Here is a 22687-nt window from a genome sequence, read left to right on the forward strand (position 1 = left end):
CCAGAACTATTCTGCTTACGTAGGTTCATAAGCAGTACAAGTTCATAAAGGGGGAGATCAATAATATGAACAGTTCCAGGCAGACTTAAATGATGGTCAAATCTAGCCAGGTGAAAGTCAATAAGGATAAATATAAACTCCCACGCTAAGATCCAGGGGCCCTAGGGAGCCACTGAAGGTTTTTAACCAGGATAGTGATAGAGTCAAAGCAGTGGTTTAGGAAGAATTATTCAGCAATACGTATGGATGAGTCAGAGTAGGAAAAGACGGGAAGGTGGGGGCCAGTTTAGAGTCTACTGCAATAGTATTTGTATAGAATAAGGTTACAAACCCTAGATCTGAGGTATTTGTGGAAATGAAAAGAAAATGTGTACGGAAATACACTGGTTGAGGAAGGCAGAGAAGAATGAGTTAAGGAAGAAAATTGTCCATGAAGATTTGCGGCTGGAAGACTGAGGAAAGGTGCCATTAGAAGTAAGAATGTGGAAGGAAGGAACGCTGACTGGGAGTGAGGGGCAGGATGGAGAGTGGAGCAGGAAATAAGCTGTTTTAGACGTGCCACGTTCGTGACGCTGGAGAGACATGCAGGTGGGAGTCTTCAAAGGGCCACTGGAAGTTTGGTTCAGAGTCAGGGGAGAGAAGACAGCAGTGAGGGAATCAACTTCCTGGAAGTAGGAGCAGATGAGATGAGATTAATGCCACTTACCTGTCAAAACAATAGAGAGTCAGAGAAGAAACCCAGACCTTTCGGCTTCTCCATCTGCTGCCCGAGTGACCTTGGCCTCAGTCTCCTCACTCATACACTGGAGTTAAGCAATAGCAAAAGCAGCACTGACTATGGGCATAGAGTCCACAGTTGGCTCTCTTCTCTTGCACATCCTATAAGGACATGCAGTTTCCTGATCAGTCATTCTGAGTTACACCACTGCCTGGAAACGATTTTGTACCATCAGCTACCTGGCCCCAAGTGCACCTCGGTCTCTCCACGGAGCATGCCCAGGGCTCTACATGTTGACACCCATGTTTATTTCAGCTAGACCACAGTAAATATGACTTGTGCACGACATCTTTCACATATTATGTTAATGTCGTTTGATAATTTCCAACACCCACACGCTCCCCATTGCTGACTACCCCTGCCTCAGGGTGGAAACATGTCAAAAAGACTTTCTTCTCCCACCTGGCCAAGCTTCTACCGAATTTATCTTTGAACCGACTTTAAGTTTTCTAAATATTTTATTCTCCAGCTATCTAACTTAAAATCCTTGAAATATATGTCTTATCCAATGCTTCTGCCCATAAGAAGGACCATGAACACCCATTGTCCCCTTTATCATCAAGACAGAGCATCTACTTGACAGTCCTTTCTCACATTAGAATTTGAAACCAAGATGAGTTATTTGGGCAGAAACGTTTCCCCTGCTGCATTGCAATGGGCTGGCATCCAAGCAGGGCGTAAGGACACCTCTCCAAGTGGCAGATGGCAAATAACTGGCTTTGTATAAGTAACTCAACCTGATGATTACATCTAATAATTCCAGGCCTGGTCCTGGAGACTCTGACAGTGCAGAGAGCACTCCTACTGCCATTTCCAATGATGAAGCATCCTCAACAGGAAGTATGCTTTCACTAAAAAAATTATATTTGTATGTATGTGTGTGTTTGTGTGTGTGTGTACAGGTTAAGGTGTACTGTACTGTCCCACACAAGCTGGCATGAACTCTTGCTGGTTCATAAGTATTGCTTTTGATAAGTCATTATTGCTATATTTAGGTATCTCCAGCCTCTGAGCCAAACTATAATCCTTAGAAGTGGCCCCTACTTATGTACAGCAACATCATGATATATTTACTATTTACTGAGTAACTATTATATGGTAGGTACTGAAATTACTCTCTTAATTTTCAGGGAAATCCCATGAGGGGTGTATCATTAACTCACATTACAGGTGAAGAAAGTTAAGTAACATGCTTAACGTTCTACAGTTAGCAAAGGTGGGCTGGAACTCAAACTCAAATTTGAATTTGAATTTTCCCAGGCCAGATGTCTTTTCTGCCTTGACTATTATTAGGAATCAGTGTTAATGAGTGCATGAATGAGGGACTCTAAAACTCACACCTTTAACCTCTGTGTTATATTGGACCAATTTATAGCCACAATAATAAACCCAAAGCCCTTGGACATCCATATGTTCCCTAGATGTAGATAGTTGACAATGACATAGAATTGAGTCGTCTTCAAAAAATGTAACACCAGAATGGGTAAACTGTGGTACATCCAGACAATGGAATATTATTCAGCAAAATGCAATGAGCTATCCAGCCATGAAAAGGAAAAGACATGAAGGAATCTTAAATACACATTACTAAGCGAAATAGGCCAATCTGAAAAGGCTACATACTGTATGATTCCAACTACACATATGACGTTCTGGAAAAAGCTAAACTGTGGAGACAAGTAAAAAGATCAGTGGTTACCAGGGGTTGGGGATGGAGAGAGATGAACAGGCAATAGGCAGAACACAGAGGGTTTTTAGGGCAGTGAAAACACCATTTATAATACTATAATGATGGATACATGTTATTATACATTTGCCCAAACACACATAATATACAACACCAAGAGTGAACCTTGAAGTAAACTACGGACTTTGAGTGATAATGATGTGTTAATATAGGTTCATCAGTTGTAACAAATGTACTATGACGCTGAGGGACGCTGATAATAGGGGAGGCTATGAATGTTTGGGGACAGGGAGTATATGGGAAATCTCTGTACCTTCCTCTCTATTTTACTGTGAACTTATAATTGCTCTAAATAAACAGTCTTAAAAAAAAGTAATAGCAAGGGAAACAAAATAGACCAAGGTGATTCACACGCGGAGAAAACCTGAACTGAACTCTGGCCATCTTTATCACTGCCATTGACCACCACCATTCCTCAGGTCAAAATCTGGACTTAGGCCACACTTGCCAAGGAGTGGCTAAAAGACACGGATCGGCTTGGATTTAATTTCACACATTAGGATTATGACCTCGGGGAATTAAATTTGCAGAGGATTTACTGTGAGCAAGGCTTGGTGCTAGGTCCTAGGGTTGAGTTCCAGCTTTCCCATCCACAGTCTAGGTTTGGGAGTACATTCCTACAGTATGTGGGGTGCATTACTTCTATTCTCCTCCCCTAGGATCTTACTGATGGCCCAATAGGCTGATAAACACACAATATCCACGCACCATATTCCTTGACATTACACAGCTACAGAAGCAGCATATTGTTCACATTTGGCTAGTGGCTCTTGCTCTCTGCTACCCAAACGTGTGCCAACATTTCCCCATAGTTAATGACTCTAAGGAATGAAAGTCCATTCACATTTGGTTCATCCCCATCTTTTCTAAAACAGTTACCTCTTTTTAACTCATCTCTCCTTGTAACAAGTGGATGTTTCTTTCTATTAGAGGTTATCTCTTGAGTTCACTGTCGAGTCCATTTTAATTCTTGCATTCCCTTATGAGATAGTCATTCAAAAAGAACTGCTATCCTGTCAGTTACATAGCTCTGCTCCCGGCATGGGAATTGTATTTCTTTAATGGCTTTATTCCTCTGAACATATTCTTTTTCGAGGTCTCCATTATCCCCCCAGTCCTCGGAGGGAACCACTGGCAATCATAGAATAGGGCTCTCTGCTGCCTAGAGGCTTGAGAAACAAATCTGAAATATTTTAAAACTAAAAGAGCTCCTGAACTGATGTGTGTCCTGGATTGACTGTTACTGGGCACGAGCACCAGACACAGCACAGAACAGCAATTATTCTTCCTGGCAGTCAGGGTGCCAAATGACTTTTTTCTGTGTTTAAAAATGGACAGAGGTTTGCAGTAATTGGATGAAATAATGTAGAATAATTTAAAATATTGTTCATTCAGAGAGAGATTAGGCTTTAATTAAATGGTGTCATTTAATATACCATCCAGCAGATACTATAATTGGTTTCTTTAGCAGAGAACACAATAATATCTAGGCTTACTGAAGTGATAATGGTACTAATTTAGCCCAGCAGATACATCAACAGCTTGGCTGTTTCTGACACCCCCGGTGAACAAGAAGTAAGCTTTGATCATGACATCTGCCTAACTCTTAATCAGTCATTTCTTTCTGAAATAAAATTACTAATCATGCAGACTAAACAAACTCTGTTTATATTAAACAGGTACGATATCTGGGATTTTCAGGGGTATTAAGCTCTTCATTTCTATGGATTAAAAAAAGGCAGGGTTATCTTCAAAGCAGTTATGAAATTATATTTCATTTGAGCAGGGAGAATGGCATTTATTATTTTTAAAACCTGGTATAAATGCAAACCAGCACTCCCAGTTAGTTCAGAGAGGGCAGACAATTTTCTGGCACGACAACAGTTGTGTATTTTAACTCCTATTTTCTGTTGGTCATTTACAAGGACGTTCTCATTTCCAGGCTTGGCTCCTGTTTCCTCATGGCTCATTCCTGAAATGTGATACAATAAGGTCCTATTCTCTTCAAACTATTCTGCTTGATAATTCTGAACAAAGCTAGAAGGGGGAGGGGGTGGGGTGTAGAATTTAACTGAATCTAAAAGGAAAAAAAAATTGCCTTCTAAGGTCTAGTGCCCCAGACACATTACAAAGTAGCCAGAGATTAGATTAAAAGCCTTTGCTAAATTCGTTTTCAAAAATACATGCACGGCACCTAGGGATGGAAAACTTTCATTCCTCTGTTTGCAAATGACCGTCAACATGTTTATTTTGGAAAAGAATGGAAACATTGATTATGGCAAAGAGCTAGCTGGGTCACAGTGTCAGAAAAACAGGCTGGCTCTGTCACTGGGTGGGGAAACAGAACTGGCAATTACAGGATAGGGTCCCTGGAGTGTAACTCCACCTTTACAGACTTTCCAGTGGATTTTCAGGGATTTGGTGCAACACTTCAGAACTCCTCCCTGACCTGTTAGAACTCAGGGAAGGTGTTCCCCACTTCATCCTCAGACGATGCGAAATGTAACTGAGGACACAGGAATGATTTGCAAATGGCATCCTGAAAACTCTAAAGTCGGGATACTCCCTGCAAATTCAAGAGAGCTGGCAACCCAAGCTGAGCTGAATAAAGGCTGCCTTGGAGTCAGCCTGGGTCCTCACAGTTAAAGTACAAACCTCACGCCAACACAACTGCACATCAAATACAACTCTCAGGGACCATTACAGTCTCTGGAGCCCATTGGGATTCCTTTATCCTTGGGATGTCTTCCTTACAAAGCAAACCACACTCGCTGGACTGAACAACCACTAAAAAGTGACTGTGCTCCGGACAATTAGAGCCTCTGCTTTGCTCTCCTGTAAGTTACTCTTTAAACCAGGGCCATCCAGTTGCACCCAGAGCACCGTTCTGGAAGGTCCTCACTGACCTCCTAATAGCTACATCCAGTGGCCTGTATTCAATTATTGTCCTTCTTGACCTCTCTGGGGCAGACAATACCCACCTCCCTGGCCTTTCTCCTCCACTGGCTACAGCAGCCTTATGTTAGATTCTTCCCCCTTTCTCTCTGACTGCTAGAGGACTTGTTCTAGAATGTGGACATGCTCAAGTTTTCCTGTTTAAATCTTTCTTTGACTTCCAGTTCCTACCGGCTAAAAACTCAATGGCATGTCATGCAAAAGCCTTCAAAGATGGCTTCAAACATCCTGACTTTTCCTGCCTCGTTTCTTGAAACTTTCTCACTAATATCTATCTGTTCTTCCCTCACCCCCTGACACACACACATTCTTCTGATTATCTCAGTACTGCATGCTTTTCCAGGTTTCTGTGTCTGTGCTCATTTCCTTTCCTTTCCTCTTCTTCTTTCTTCTTCACCCAATGAGACCCAACTCATCTCTCAAAACGCTTCCTGGCCCACTAGACTGGAGACTGCATGCAGGCAAGACCACTCCTGTCTTGCCCTTCACTGGGACCTAGCACAGAGCATGGCACAGCACAAGCATGCAGTATGTGTTTGCTGCAATGAGTTAAGTTGATGTTCCCGATTATTTCGTCACACTGTCCTTCACGTTCTCACTGAATTCTCACCATATCTTAAGCATCACAATTTTTATTTTGTGCCCTAATTATCTGGATGGGAATCATACCTACCAAAACTGAGTTTTTCCAATCTTAAGACCTTATCTTAGCCACATGCTCGGCACATAGTAGGTACGCAAGAACTGTTTGCTGAATGAAGGAGGAGAATGTGAGAAGTGGCCAGGTGAGCGTCAAGAGGTGGGTTTCCCTCAGAACACCTGTGCCCTTCCCCCTTCCTCAGGGGAGCATTTCCATAACTTTACCACCTCCAGCCAGGTTTTTTTTTTTAAACTCCTGTCTCCTGGATGCCTGCTGTGACCCCCGAGTCACAAAGCAGGCAAGGACTGATTTGGCACTTCACCCACAGCCCAACTCACAGCCTCCCTCAGGGATAAAGAAGCCTGTTCTAACCTAACCAAAGAGCCGCTTCATAAGGCTTCACTTGCCTGGATTCTCTGCATTCTCCTGCCTACTCCCTTAGACACCCACCAGGGAATAACAGCAGCCTCCCAAGCCTGCAAAATAAACCCACCGGGATTACAGCCATTCCCCATAATTGAGCAAATCGCCTCGCAAAATGCCCATACATTTTGCATTAAACACAGTGTATCAAATTAAAAATGAAACTCAAGTTGTTTGCTTAATGGTTTTCCCAGACCTGAGGTTGAGACCAGACCACTGGTCCATCTCTTCATGAATGTCGGCTGGTTTTGCTGCTTTTGCCACAGACACTGTTTAGCTATTATGGGGCACATGAGGCACTTTTATTTATTCTTAAACCTAATGTCCAACTAACTGAGAAAGGGGATTCATTAAATAATTTAAACTAGATCCAAATTAAAGGGCAGTTTTCTCAGTCGTATTTGCAAAGAAGTTCAATTTGACTGAAAGAAGTAATCATGTAAGCCCATGTTGGTTTGGGATTACCTCTAATGGGGGTAATTTTGCATCAGCTCCATTTATATCTTCTTTCAATAAGTAGCACAGGGAAATCTTGCCTGTGACATCTGTACAACATTTCCTCCTAGACAATGTGTTTAAACTTAATTCTTTGAAAAATTATGTTTAAAAGTTTTGGTCACAATTATATATTGAGCTTTTACTGAGGACCTGTTAGACTAGACGATGAGTCATATTCATTTCCAAGATGCTAAAAAAAAATCCCCGGGTACCTTCCGGAAAATCAGTTGGTTGTAGACATCATTCGTGTCAGTTTATTCTTAAAAGAGCTGGGAATAGAACTCAGAATATCTGACTTGTACTCCAGTGCCTTCCTACCTCACCTGCTTAATATTGTGCCAGGGAGACCTACAGTCCAGAGTTGAGTCATCGGGGAAGCAGTGTAGGGGATTCCGGCTAATTCACCAGGTATTTGCAGAATGTGTTCCTGTGCTAGGGAATGCAGTAGGAGCAGACTGATCTGTTCCTGAAAGTTGGCTTCTCTAAACTGGCATGCAGTTAATGCCAATAGGAAACAAGTCAAGGTTACAGAAATCCTGCAAGTCTTTCTCTCAAGTCCAGGGCTTGATCCAGTCCACCAGGGCCTCTAGAACAACTTCTACCCGGGCCATTCTACTATTCCTTTTTCCAAACAGTGGATCCAAAGAGGAGTGCATAAAAACAATCCTTTCTGTGGGCTTCCTCAGAAGGCCAAGTCCCAAGTTCACTCTCACAACCACCAGCCAAACTCTCAACTCCCTGAGCCAGAGAAGCTGTCCTTACAGGCAGTTTTGTAACAAACTTTCTGGGCCTTGAATTTGGTCTTTTACTCTCTTCAATCAATGTGATAATAATTATTATAATACTTATATTATCATTATTATATTATCATTCACATCAAAACACTTATTTCCAGTTGCCCGCTTAGTAATGAGCTTAGTACATTCCCCGTCTCTCTCTTCATGGTAAATCAGACTGGGGAAACAGCATAGGCCAGAGGCCTTCAAGCAATCAGGTCCCCTCTTCACGATGTTCCATGCTGCTCCCATGCTGGTTTCCAGCTGCTCTTCCTCAAAGGAGTTGCTGGCAGTGTGTTGGCAGCTGTTCCTAGTGGGGATCTCCCATCAGCAGCAGTACCTTCTACCTTTCCTGTCCCCTACCCCAGTTTATCACCTGGGAACTTTCCAGCTGCTCTGGTCAGTGGCCTCTCTTGCCTCTGGGTGCAGGTCTGTAACTTCCCAGTAGCTTGAGAACTTCATTTATAGTCTCAACACCACCTTTAGAGAATGGCTCCCCAGAGGGTTCACTCGGAGTCTTCTAGAAGTAGCTACAAAGCTGAACAGCCCTTGAACAAACATTAAGAGAAAAAAAAGACCATAATGACATTTATAAAGAGGTTTATGGCTACACAGCATTTCTACATGCATTATTTATTTTCATTTTCACAAAACTCATAGGAAGTAGATACTATTATTTTATGCATGAAGATCGTGGCAAAAGGCCCCCAATTCTTCTTGTGTTCCTCTGCCCTCACTTTCACTTTTGTAAGGCATAAGAAAACCTAAATACTCTGCTCTTGCCAATTCTGTGCCCATCTATGATTCCCCATTGTCTGTAGAATAAAATCCTAATCCTTAACCTAGGGCACAAGGCCACGATGAAAGCCTATGCACTATGATTAAAGCCTTCTTCTCCCATTTTGTCTCTTGTGTGCATGCTGTGATCCAGCCGAAATGAATTACTGAGTGCCTCACACTCACCCATCTATGAGAGATACCTTGTTGCTATAAGAAAAGCATTAGATTTAGATACAGACAGATTTTTTTCAGATCCCCAACTCTACCACTAGCCAGCTATTTGAATTTGAGAAAGTAACTGAGCCTCAGTTTTTTCTGTTCTTGCTGTTTGTTTGGCCATGCTGCGCTGCTTGTGGGATCGTAGTTCCCCAACAAGGGATTGAACCCGGGCCCCAGCAGTGGAAGCGCCAAGTCCTAACCACTAGACTGCCAGGGAATTCCCATGAGCCTCAGTTTTTAAAAATCACTGTATCCACTTGAAATACATTTATTGGTGAGCAAATAGACATGGTCCTTTCTATTCTAGAGCCCACCGTGTGGCAGGAATGGGAGGTGGGAACTCAACCTCGGTGCAGTTAAGTGGGGGGGCAGTCAAAAAGGAGGTGCAGAAGAGGGAACTGAAAGACATTTGGAGCGACTGGAGGATGGATGCGTAGGATGGAAGAGCGTTCCAAGATGAAGCTGAGGAAGGAAGCAGAGGCTAGCTGGTGAAGGCTCTTTAAGCTTTGTTCAGGAATCCTGTCGTCTAAGGAAAATGAAGAACATTCACAGGGTTATCGTCAGGGGAAGAATGTGACCAAATACGCATTTCACAATGATCCGTCCGGATGCAATGTGGAGAATGGACTGAATGAGGATTCGAGGGGTGGGTAGAGGGAAGACTGGAAGCAGCAAGATCAACTGGTGGAAGGCAGGTGCGATGGTGCCTGAGAGATGGTGATAGCCTGGACCACGGCAGTGGCAGCTAGGGTCCAGAAAAGGGGGTGGATTCCAGAGATGTTCAGAGGGTGGAATGAACAGGTCTTGATGAGGCTGAGGGGCAGAGGGGGATGAGTCAAGGGTTATGAGCAGGAGCCAGGCATAGGGAACAGAATGGACAGCGATGTCATTTACATGCAGGAAATGAGGGAGCTGGATGGGCGGAGGGAGAAGGAAGTGTTGAGTTCAGCTTGAAAATGTTGTGTTTTATGTGCTTATGGAACAGACAATACCACCCAAGAGAGTTCTTTAAGAGTTAGATGAAATGACATATGCAGAGTTCCTGGTACCCAGTGGATACCCACTGCTATGGACTGTGTGTTTGTGTCCTCCCCAAATTCGTATGTTGAAACCCCAATTCCCAATATGATGGTATTTGGAGGTGGGGCCTTTGGGAGGTGATTAGGTTTAGATTAGGTCATGAGGGTGTTGCTCATGTGATGGGATCAGTGTCCTTATATGAAGGAGAAGAGATACCAGAGTTTTCTGTCTCTGCTCGCTTGCACTGAGGAAATGCTCTGGGAGCACACAGTGAGAAGGTGGCTGTCTACAAGCCAGGAGTCTCACCAAGATCAGAATCTGCTAGCACCTAGATCCTGGACTCCCCAGCCTCCAGAACTGTGAAAAATGTCTGTTGTTTAAACTACCCAGTCTGTGATATTTTGCTACAGCAGCCTGAATAGGCTTAGACACCCACTGAAGTGTGGTTTTCTTTTCTATTTGTTAAACCATTCCCTTTGCCTGGAATGCCCTCTCCCTCATTTCCATAAGTTCAGATCCAAGCCATATTGTAAAGCCCATCTCCAAAAGTCACCTTCTCCCAGAAGCCTTCTCTGATTTTCCCAGGTAGAGACTTTCCGTGCATATGTTTTTACCTTATATTGTAGTTATGTATACCAATATCATATTGCTCTTAGAGCTAGAGACATTTCATTAACAATAGGACCCATGCCTGATTGACCCCTGACGCTCAAATAAGCACCTGATAATAAATATTTACCTATTAATAAGCAACAAAATTATTATAATTTATGTAATTTATATATCATACTCTGTATAATGTATAATATAATAAAATTACAATAGTAACAGTATTAATGTAGTAATTCAGGGAGCCAATACATTCATTACTATGAATATGCATATTTTCATCCTTGGCCTCATCTTGGCCCATTTCTCTCCTGAAAGAAGCAAAGAGAGATAGGCGAAAGAGCATAGGTTTCTGTATTAAACTTACTTGAGAAAATAGTTTTTTCAATTCCTAATTGTGTGATTATAATAAGTCACTTAATATCTCTGAATATGTTTTTACATCTGGAAAATGATAATAAAAATACCTGGCTCTTGAAGTAATCATGAAAATAGACAAAATATAGGAAGTAACATGCCCAGTACAGTACCTGGCACTTGATCAATAAATTCAGGCTCCTTCGCATTCCCAGTGTTGGCATTCACTAAAGATCAAGGAGGAATGGAGAACCAGAAACAACAATAAGACAATATTTATATATTTCAAGTTCTTCAGATATCATATCCATTTGGTATTCTCATTTATAATATAAATTTCCAGTATGCCTGTTGTTGTTATTAAGGCTGTAGTGTTTTACTCCCTGGTCTGTTTTCATTTCCCATTACATTGTATGCCTTGCTTCCTCTTACTTTGCCCTCTCTGCAAATCTGTATGTTATAATACAAACAGTAAACAAGAGCTTCGCTTTGATCAGAGTCAGACAGAAATCATTGGTAAAAAGCTGAACTGCCCATTATTTAAAGAACTTTCTGAGAATAGGAAATAGTGAAGTAGAAAACAGTAAAAATATTCACTGAATACAACCACAGAACTCAGAATGCCATTGTGCCTAATCAGGACTTAAAAGAAACAGCAAAATGTTTAAAATCAGAAGTTTAAAGATGCAAAGGTTCAGAGATGAAGAGTAATTTTTGAAAATGTTTGCATTTGCGGATAAAAGGGTTCAGCTTCCTGTCATTAGTATCCAATTTGGCTTTATATTTTTCAGGACCAGTCACACAATTAAAAGCATAGCTGGTAACAGATGACAGCACAAAAGCATTTGTTTATATTATACCATATTAAGAGGTGTTAAAAAAAAGCTCAAAATTAAAACGAGAATTATGACCATGAAAGAAAAGCAGACACATCATTTATGAGTTTTTCCTCTGTGTGCTCTGAAAAGGCAGGATAATTCATTTTCCATGTAAAACAACCTTGAGATTGAAAAGAAAGTTATTTCTAGCATTTCCTGAATCTTCTCTGGGTAGTCAATCAAGATGTAAAATTTGGAACTAGGCAGCTCCCTCCCCAGTAGACCAACCTTCGTCTATATCTGCTCTTGTCAAAATAGATCTAATACTAAACCAGAAGGCAAGATCATAGGCACTCTTCCAGAGAGTGGAGTTACATTGTGAGCAGAGTGGAGTTCTTTTTTTTTTTTTGGCTGCGTTGGGTCTTTGTTGCTGCGCGCGGCTTTCTGTAGTTCCGGCGAGCAGGGGCTACTCTTCATTGCGGTGCACGGGCTTCCCATTGCTGTGGCTTCTCTTGTTGCAGAGCACGGGCTCTAGGTGTGCAGGCTTCAGTAGTTGTGGTATGCGGGCTCAGTAGTTGTGGCTCGCGGGCTCTAGAGCACAGGCTCAGTAGTTGCTGCACACGGGCTTAGTTACTCCACGGCATGTGGGATCTTCCTGGACCAGGGCTCAAACCCATGTCCCCTGCACTGGCAGGCGGATTCTTAATCACTGTGCCACCAGGGAAGTCCCCAGAGTGGAGTTCTGTGCACTGAAGTTTGATCCTCAACTCTGCCCTTACTGCGTAAAATGGAGAGAATACAATCTCTTCTCTACTTGTATGGATTACGCAGACTAATACATGGCCCAGAGTTCTTCTCAAACAAATGGCAGCTTTCACAGATTGAGAGAGTATAACTTTAAAAGTGCTGAAACAATCAGGCAACCCTACCTGAAGAGAAAAGCCCTAGAATCTGTCTTTACCCCCAGGTCACCCTGTTTCAGGTTCACTCCTTACTCTGTCTGCTCCCCTCTGAGGTCCCAGCATGCCTTGGGGCTGAGCCCACATGCATCATGATTCTGCAATATGTTTTCTGAAGAAGGTCCAGAGTTTCCATGCTGTTACTTTCTTCTAAGGCAACATTAGAACAATATTTTAATGAAATACTGCTCATTAGCTTTCTTTCCTAGTTGGTGTTTTCCTTTGGGATTTTTATGGCCTTAGATAGCAGGCTCTATGTCCATTTCACTCACCATGCACTCATCATTGCTAGTTAATAAAGACAATAATTTAACAACTCCTGCTCGTTCTTAGGTTCTTTGAGATTCATTTTCAGGAATGTGGAAGGAAGGGTATCTTAGGTTCTATTGGCAATCATCTTTTATAGCCTCAGTGGGTGGCAAAGGTGGCTAGAGAGCTGCTGGGAATAGGGGAGCTTCTGTCACTCACTGTGGCCATCTTCCCTTCAGTGGATCAGCTGACCTTCAGCCCTACCCAGGCCACAACTCCCAGTAGCAGAAGGTTCACTGGGGCTCAGGCTTGTAAGCATATGCGGGCAAAGGGAGAGTGAGACGAGCAGGTGAGCGCCTCTACCTTGGATATTGTCATCTGGGGGAGGCCAACCTGAACCCAGGGGGCTCTTGGACAGTCCATCCTGTTGCCAATTCAATTTTGAATCCAAAGACACACGCTGTCATTTTGCAGACATCTTTAAGCCCGGCCAGGAAACAAGAGCTCAAGTTTCCTCAACAAGAAGGAATCACAGGTTTGGAAAGGAGCATCAGGGGATTCACGGCCTGATCATCGCCTTCCACATCTCTTCCTAGACAATTAAGCATCTACCTACCCTACGGTCAGAGACTGAGAGAGCAGACGTTTTCACAGGAACCCAGCAGCATCAAAGTCCTTTATTCAATAACTGTTTATTGAGCACCTACTATGAGTTCAGGAAATAACCAATAAATGTTACTCTTACTATCTGCCTAGAATTTTTCATGAAGGAACCTCAGCTACCTGTTCTAGGTTAGCATAATAGTATTTCTAAACTAGAGAGAGCCTAGAATTTGAGTCTAAACCCTTTTTTAGGCATGAGGAAAAAGAGTCCAGGATCCTAAGTGACTTTCCCAATGTTAAAAAAATAGACATGACAGAGGTGAGTCCAAGCTCAGGTTTCCTGGATCACCGTCCAGTGCTCTTGCCTGCTACATCAACCTTCTTGCAGAGTAGCATGAACATAATTGAGTTCTCAAAGAGATACACTGAAGCATCCAAACATTATTTTTCAATTAATCAATAAGCGTTTATGGTGTGCCCACTTAGGAATGCATTGTGACTTTCATGGGGGTCCCAAGCACTTCTGTCTTTGTGGGCCTACTCCTTCATGAAAGATTATTTAAAAATTATATTTAACAACTGTGTTGGTATAAATATGAATATATTAACATTATACATTAAAACACTTTCTTTGACCCAAAAGTTCATTTTTTTCTTCTGATTTCAAAGAAATCAAAACATTTTCAAGGGCCCTAAAAGTCTTGCAGGCCCATAAGTCAGTCCTGCATGTGACAGATTCAAGGCATGGAATGCAATCATGGAAAGGACACTGAAAAATTGTGAAGATATTCTCACCCTTAGCCAACACACAAAATAGTTGAAGAGAGAGGGTAGAGAATGCACTTTGTTCTCTGAGTAGTGAATCCTCTTTAGACACAGTAAAGATTAGCATTTACTAAAATAAAAACTGTGTTAGTCACAGATCATTTCCTACAACCATGTCTCTCCACTAAAGAAACCCAGACACAAGCATTTCGGTTGAGTCGTGCCAGTCCATTCTCCTGCCCTCTTTTGCCCAACCATTTCTAACAACAGTCAACCATTCCAGGGATGGAGATAATAAGCCCGTCTTCATCGGGGTAATATCTTTTCTCATTCCATCATTAGCTGGATGATTGGTGTCATCTTTCTTAATAAAAAGCCATTGCTAGAAGCTATCTCCACTAAATACTCTTGACATCACCTCCTTTAATAGAGCTTAAAAGTTATAAAATATTTAAGCAGCAAGGCGTGACAGAGCATTTATTACCCTGGGCCATTCACTCAGCTCTCTCTGCTGGTGTGAGACAAGACACTGAAGGCCAGTCCATTCCCTGCTTCCCCCAGAGCTGAGTGTGGATGCTGAACACTGCCTCATCGGGAAAACGATTTTGTTAACAATGTTGGTTTTAAAAATAATAACTAGATGGAAAAGCATCAGCACAGATGATTACCATGAAAGTAAACTGAGAGTGCCAAGTCTCCGGCTCTCCATCCTCTGATTATTCTGTAACGTCGTTGTCTCTCTGTACCAGTGGACAACTAACTTACTGGAGCGAGGCCTTCTTAAGCAGGACAAAAATCTGTGCTGGACACCAACACCACGTATCCCTACTTTTCAGTAGAGAAAGAACTGGATGATCACACGAATTGGAGAGAAACTAAACAGAAACCAAAAAACTAATTGTGCAGTATTACACACACACACACACAAATAAGCTTTTAACAGAAGTAAGAGCTACAGATGTAAGTTGATTACTACTAGAACAGCAATGGAAAGCCATGACCCTCCCAAAGCAACACTCACTCTGTACTGATAAAGATGCATTCTTTCTCAAAATTTTCAGTAATTCCAATTATCTATAGGGTATATGCTCAATAAAAACTTTTTAAAATCAAGACATTTTAGTAGAATATCTGTTATGCCTAGTCAGGTTTCTTAATGTGTCAATTTATAAATATCAAATTTCAATAAGCCTTAATAATTTGTTTTATAGAATGCTAGACAGTGGTCATTAGTTATAAGTAAAAATGAAAATATAAATTTATGCATCATTTACATGTATGATCCAAAGGAAAGATTTGTAATTTTGAATTGGTTTTCAACTCACCCTTAAGAACTTAGAGAAGCATTGCTCTGCTGAGACATGTTTACACATAGTAGGTGTTGAAGAAAACGTAAAAGCTTGATCCTAGTTGTTCCCACTATTCCCCCCAAGCCCCTTCTCTTTGTAGGATGATAAATCACTACCTCTCTAAGACACAGTGGCTTTGATAGGATGTAGAGTCAAAGAGTCAGGAGATGGATGGACTCCACATTCCTTGCACTCTAAAAATGTCTCCCAGAAACACCCACAACTCTTTAGTAGGTCAGATAAAATTAATTTTTTAAAAATAAATTCAAAAACTGAGTGTTTGAAGGCTTTGAGAAATCAAATTATGGAAATGCAGAGTATAATGTGAGTGGGTAATTAGGTGGCAGCTCATGTCCTGACAGACAATTCCAGAGAAAAAGCCAAACAAATCCTGCCATATGTTCAGCTCTCTGTGTAAATCACTACAGCCAGAGAGAGCTTTATGGAATATTCTATAGCATATGTCTAGTCAGTATGTTTGTTCCATCTTACTTACTGCCAAGTTCCAAATGCTTAAAATAATTAACCTTTCCCACCTCTTTGGAAAGCTTTGCAATATATTCCGAAGGGAATACTTTGCTGTCATCCTTTGAGGCAGTCAGTACCCCACCAAAATTTACCAATGAAGTAGGTTTATTCCCCTCTGGAATTCAATTCTGGCATGGATGTTAAGAAACCTCTCTTCTCCAGAATACTACTCAGGTGCTCATACAAACACATGCCAAACACTGGTTTTTCAACCACCAAGAAATACATATAAGAAACAATATTAATGAAACAAGCATTTTACTGTGTTAAGTTGTTATGTGTAAGAATATATTTTTATTACTTATTTTATTCAACATCGATTAAGTACCTTCCACTTAAGCTAGGTGCTTCAGATACGAATATAAATAAGACCTGTTACTTGCTCAAAAGAATTTAGACACGAGCTTCCCTGGTGGCGCAGTGGTTGAGAATCTGCCTGCTAATGCAGGGGACACGGGTTCAAGCCCTGGTCTGGGAAGATCCCACATGCCGCAGAGCAACTAAGCCCGTGAGCCACAATTACTGAGCCTGCGTGTCTGGAGCCTGTGCTCCGCAACAAGAGAGGCCGCGATAGTGAGAGGCCCGCGCACCGCGATGAAGAGTGGCCCCCGCTTGCCACAACTAGAGAAAGCCCTTGCACAGAAACGAAGACCCAACACAGCCATAAAAATAAATTAATTAATTTTTAAAAAAAAGAATTTAGACCCTAATGGTGGAAACATATCGGCAAAAAACCATTACTTAATAAAAGGAAGATATGGGGGTGTAATGGATTCATACTGTGTCAGATAAGTTTTGCTGGATACATGTTTCTCAGAATTCCCTTCACTCTAAAGCTCCAGGTTAGCATGGACCATGAAAGCTATTTTATGGGAAATTTGGAAGACAGAAAAATGAAACAGCCTTATTCTTATTACACTCTGAGGTTTGGAGCAGGGCAAGGGGTGCTGGCATATCTCACACATGTGGCTGCTTATTGCTGGCTTACCTGGTCGGGGAAGAGGGACAGGCAGCAGCTGGGCTCACAGCAACTCCATCTCCTGCTACATCCTCCTTCAGCATCTCTGATCTGGTTCAGTACATATCAAGTATCATGACAAAGTGCAGTGGCTTCTCCTGCAGCAGACACCTACAGCAACAAAGTTGGAGGCTTCAAGGTGGCAAAAGACCAACAACACAGGTTCCAATTCACCCTCATAGGTCCCATTCCGGTTCCAATTTGTCCTTCTTCCCCATCTTCCCTTTCCAACTGCCTGCCCTGAAGGCAGACATGACAACCACCCATAGGCTGTTTTACCAGTCAACTGGCTTCCACAATTGTTTAAAGTCAAATTCCTATAATAAATCATATCCTAATGGTTCTGCCAGGGTTAGCAAGAAATGAGCCTTAATCAGATGATATTTGACTTGAGGGTCTTCAAAGATAAGGAAGAGTTCCCCAATACAGCGAACAGGAGAAAGACCTTGAAGGCATGGAAAATAGCACATGCAAAGGCTTGAAGACATTCAAGAGCATCATATGTTCATGATATAGCGACCATCAAGTTTGTGAGAGAGGGTGCTAGGAGACAAAACTGAAAAGGGAGGCTGAGATAGGTCTTTAGGACCACGTGGGCCATGCTAAGACGTCTGAACGAAATCCAGTAGGCAATCAGGAACTACAGAAAGATTTTAAGCAGATAATGCATGGATGTGAGTGCCTGTGAATGTGTAAAACGATCAGATTTGTATTTTAAAGATAGCTCTGGCAGCTGTGTGAAGGATGGATTAGAAGGGACAGGACAAGCCTGGAGCCAGAGAATTTGCTTAGGCGCCTATTGCAAAACCAATTAGCAAAAGATAAAGGACGGTGGAAGTTGGGGAGAGTCACCTGTCCTGTTTAGTCTATAATTTCACTTTGTTTATACAATTATATGGGGAATAAATTCAATCACCATAGGGATGCTGAGGATTATCCCTTTAAAGCTGTCCTTCTTCACATAGAGTTAAATCACACTGACTGAGTACCGGTTAGGAACTCTCAAGGTGGAAAAAAAAAAAAAAAATCAAGAAACCTAACTCTGTGGGAAAAGAATCTAAAAAGAGTGGATATATGTAGATGTATAACTGATTCACTTTGCTGTACACCTGAAACTAACACAACATTGTAAGTAACTATACTTCAATTAAAAATAAATAAATAAATAAATAAATAAATAAATAAATAATAAACCTACCTCTAACTGGTTAGAGAGTTTGGAAGGGCTTTAAGACTGGTATGACCCAGAGAATCAACCATGCCACCGCCAAAATTCAGTGATTTTTTTTTGTCTCTCTGCTCTACCTTCCATGAAAATTAACACAGGTACAGCAACAACAATAGACAGATAATATGTTAAACATTTACTTTGCACCATTTAAACCAGGAACTGTTTAAAGTGCTTTAAATGTGTTTGCTAAGTTTCATCCAGAGGCACACTAAAAGCAATTAGAACTGCACAGTCCCTGGACCACAGGCAGCAGGAAATAAAAGCATGTTCCCTGCCACCGTCAGGCAGTAGTCACCTCAACACCATTGCTGCGGCAACAGCAATGAGATTACACTCACTGACTAATCAAATCTCACTCTGAATCTGGGAATGGTGTCGATGCCATCTGACCAAAAAATGTGGCATTTCATTAGAAGTACAAAGGAATGACTGGGAAGTCAACTCAATATCCATTACACTCTGCTTTAGTTTTAGTCTAGGATCCAGGTCCTAGATCTGTGTTCTTCCCTTGTGTGTTCTGTTGGTACTTGCTGTCACCTTCACGGAAGTGGCTGTTTAGTATCAATGCATCAATGTGGCTATTTTGTACCATGTATCAATACTAAGGGAACAGAAGACAAAGTCTTATTTTCCTATTTCTAAAACTTCCTATTCTTCCATTGTATTCTAAGCACAAGTTTCATGTCCCAGTAAGATTGTAAACTCATTGAAGATACGGACTTTGTCATATTATTCTGTATTCCCTAAAGCCAATATATGGTAAGCATTAATATAAATGTTATTAATATAAATGCTTTCTAACCTGAATTGTAAACTTGGAGTCTGAAACATATCTACGTAATGCTATAATGCTACATAGAGACATTTATCCATTTAATTCTGTCCCTTTTCTGCCTCACGTATTTTGAAGCTCTGTTATTTGGCATATACACATTTATGACTATGTTTTCCTGATGAACTGACCCTTTTATCATTTGGAAATGTCCCTTTTTATCTATTTTTTCTGATATGAATATAGTCACTCCGGCCTTCTTATGCTTCCTATTTGCATGGTGTATCTGTTATCCAGTCTTTTACTCTCAACCTATCCACATCTTTTCTTTTTTATATTTGTTTATTTTATTTTATTATTTTCTTCTTTTTCCTTTTTTTTTTTTTTTGGCCGCGTTGGGTCTTAGTTGCCGCACACAGGATCTTCACTGAGGCATGCTGGATCTTTTGATCCGGCGCGCAGACTCTTCTGGTCTCTTCTTTATGGTGCTTGGGCTTCTCTCTTGTCGTGGCGTGCAGATTTTCTCTTTCTAGTTGTGGTGCATGGGCTCCAGGGTGAGTGGGCTCTGCAGTTTGCAGCACGTGGGGTTTCTCACTGAGGCATGAGAGCTCAGTAGTTGTGGCATGCGCAGGCTTAGTTGCCCCGTGGCATGTGGGATCTTAGTTCCCCGACCAAGGATCGAACCCATGTCCCCTGTATTGGAAGGATTCTTTACCACTGGCCCACCAGGGAAGTCCCTCCATGTCTATTTTTAAAGTGCAACTCTTATAGACAGCATTTTTAAATCCATAATTTTAAAATATGGTCTTGCTTTTCAAAATCCGTATTGATAACCTTTGCCTTGGAACTGAACTGTTTAATTCATTAATATGTAACATAGTTATTCATATGTTTTGATTTAGGCTTACCATTTTCATTATTTGTTTCTTGTTTGCCCCCTCTGTTTGTTTTGTTTTGGTTTTGGTTTTGGTTTGTTTTTTGTTCTTCTGTTCTCTCTCTCCTGACTTCTTTGGAATTATCTTAACATGTTTTAGAATTCCATTTTAGCTTTATTTATTGGCGCTTTAGCTGTACTCTTTTGCATTGCTTGTTAATGTTGCTGCGGTGATTAAGATATCCATCTCTAAGTTTTCATTCTAGTTAGAGTTGTTATTATACCGCTTTACATAAAATATAAGAATCTTGCAATTCTCGTAGTTCTATTTACTCAACTACAGTAGTCTCCCTGCCCACCCCTTCCACCCCCCATTATCCACAGTTTCGCTTTCCATGGTTTCCATTATCCAAGGTCAATCACGGTCTAAAAACATTAAATGGAATATTCCAGAAACACAGGCATACCTCATTTTATCGTGCTTTGCTTTATTGCATTTCGCAGATATTGCATTTTTTACAAAATGAAGGTCTGCGGCAACCCTACATTGAGCAAGTCTGTCAGCACCATTTTTCCAATAGCATTTGCTCATTTCGTGTCACTGTGTCACATTTTGGTAATCCTTGCAATATTTCAAACTTTTTCATTATTATTACATTTGTTATGGTGATCTGTGATCAGTGATCTTTGATGTTACTATTGCAAAAAGATTATGACTTGCTTAAGTCTCAGATGATGGTTAGCATTTCTTAGCAAAAAAAGTATTTTTTAATTAAGATGTGTACTTTTTCAAGGCATAATGCTATTGCATACTTAATAGACTATAGTATAGTGTAAACATAACTTTTATATGTACTGGGAAACTAAAAAGTTCATGTGACTCACTTTATTGTGATTATTGTGGTGGTCTGGAACCAAACCCACAATTCTCCGAGGTATGCCTGTAAACAATTCATAAGTTTTCAATTGCACACCATTCTGAGTAGCAAGAGCCATCCTGCTCCATCCCACCTGAGACATGAATCGTCTTTTTGTCTAGAATATCCATGCTGTATATGCTACCTACCTGCCCATTAGTCACTTAGTAGCTCTCTCAGCTATCAGATCTGCTGTCGTGGTATTGCTCTGCTTGTATTCAAGTAACCCTTATTTTACTTAATAATGGCCTCCAAGAACAAGAGTAGTGATGCTGGCAATTCACATATGCCAAATAGAAGCCGTAAAGTGCTTCCTTTAAGTGAAAAGGTGAAGAGCCTAATGCTATGTCATAATGCTTGTGTCATTCACCTCACTTCATCTCATCATGTAGGCATTGTGTCATCTCACATCTCCCAAGAAGGTGAGTACAGTACAATAAGATATTCTGAGAGAGAGAAAGACCACATTCACATAATTTTTATTACAGTATATTGTTATAATTGTTCTATTTTATTATTAGTTGTTAATCTCTTAGTGTCTAATTTATAAATTAAACTTTATCATAGGTATGTATGTATAGGAAAAAAACACAGTATGTATAGGGTTAGGTACAATCTTCAGTTTCAGGCATCCACTGGAGATCTTGGAACATATCCCCCCAACCCTTTTCCTTTATTCTATACTCTATTCCTTTATTCTATAGTTGTCATGTGAATTTCATCTATATATATATATCAATCATAAACTCTACAGTAAACATTATAGGTTTTGCTTTAAATAGTTCTATTTGTTTTAAAGAAATTAAGAGGTAAATTAGTCTTTTATATTTACCAATATATTTACTATCTTAAGCATGCCTCACTCCTTCCTGAAGATTCAAGTTCCCTCCAGTTTCAAGTTTCTCTCCAGTATCATTTCCTTTTATCTCAGGGAGAACTTCCTTTATCATTTCTTTAGTGTAGGACTGCTGCTGATGAATTCTCTTAGCTTTCTTTTATCCCAAAATATCTTTAATATATATTCATTCTAGAAGAATATTTTTGCTGGATGTAAAATTCAGGGTTGACAGGTTTTTTCTTTATTTTTTTAAGCATGGCAAAGATGTTGTTCTGCTATCTTCTGACCTCTGTAGTCTGCAGTTATTTAAATTAGTGTTCCCTTGTATATAATATATCAGTTTTCCCTGGCTGCCTTGTTTAATATGTGTCTAATCATGATTTTCTTATATATCCTGCTTGGGGATCATTGAGTTTCTTGGACCTGTAAATTTATGTTTTTTTAACCAATTCTGAGAAGTTTTTGGCTATTATTTCTTCAAACATTTTTTTCTGCCTTATTTTTTCTCTCCTCTCCTTCTGAGACTCCAATTATACATATATTAGACCCTTTGCTATTAATTCACATCTCTGAGGCTCTGTTCGTTCTTTCCATCTTTTTTCTCTCTTCATCTATCTTCAAGTTCATTGACACTTCTCCATTGTGTCTCTTCTGCTCTTAAATCCATCCAGTATTTGTTTTGTTTTAGCTATCATAATATTCAATTCTAGAATTTTCATTTGATTTTTTAAAATATTTTTTCTTTGCTGAGCTTTCCTATCTCATTTATTACAAGTATATTTTCCATTACCTTATAGTGCATAGCTATAATAGCTCCTTGTCTGAGAATTCCAACATCTAGGCCATCTTCCATTGATTGCCTTTTTATTTGAGACTGGATCACACTTTATATGTCAAATAACTTTAGATGGTATTCTGAACATTGTAAATGTTATGTTATGGAGGTTTTGGGTTCTTTTGCTAA

At 40.6% G+C, this 22687-nt stretch overlaps 1 long non-coding RNA gene across 1 annotated transcript in view; it reads right to left on the reverse strand.

Annotated features, from left to right (window-relative positions):
• Window positions 1-7811: 7811 nt before the first annotated feature.
• Window positions 7812-22687, reverse strand: part of LOC309626205 — a 254462-nt gene continuing 239586 nt past the window's right edge. Inside the window, exon 9 of the long non-coding RNA XR_014243020.1 lies at window positions 7812-17202. This is a non-coding gene — a long non-coding RNA (uncharacterized lncRNA). The remainder of the gene's footprint in view (window positions 17203-22687) is intronic.

This window comes from Balaenoptera borealis, assembly GCF_965194805.1.
Source record: "Balaenoptera borealis genome assembly, chromosome: 3".
Taxonomy (NCBI): Eukaryota; Metazoa; Chordata; class Mammalia; order Artiodactyla; family Balaenopteridae; genus Balaenoptera; species Balaenoptera borealis.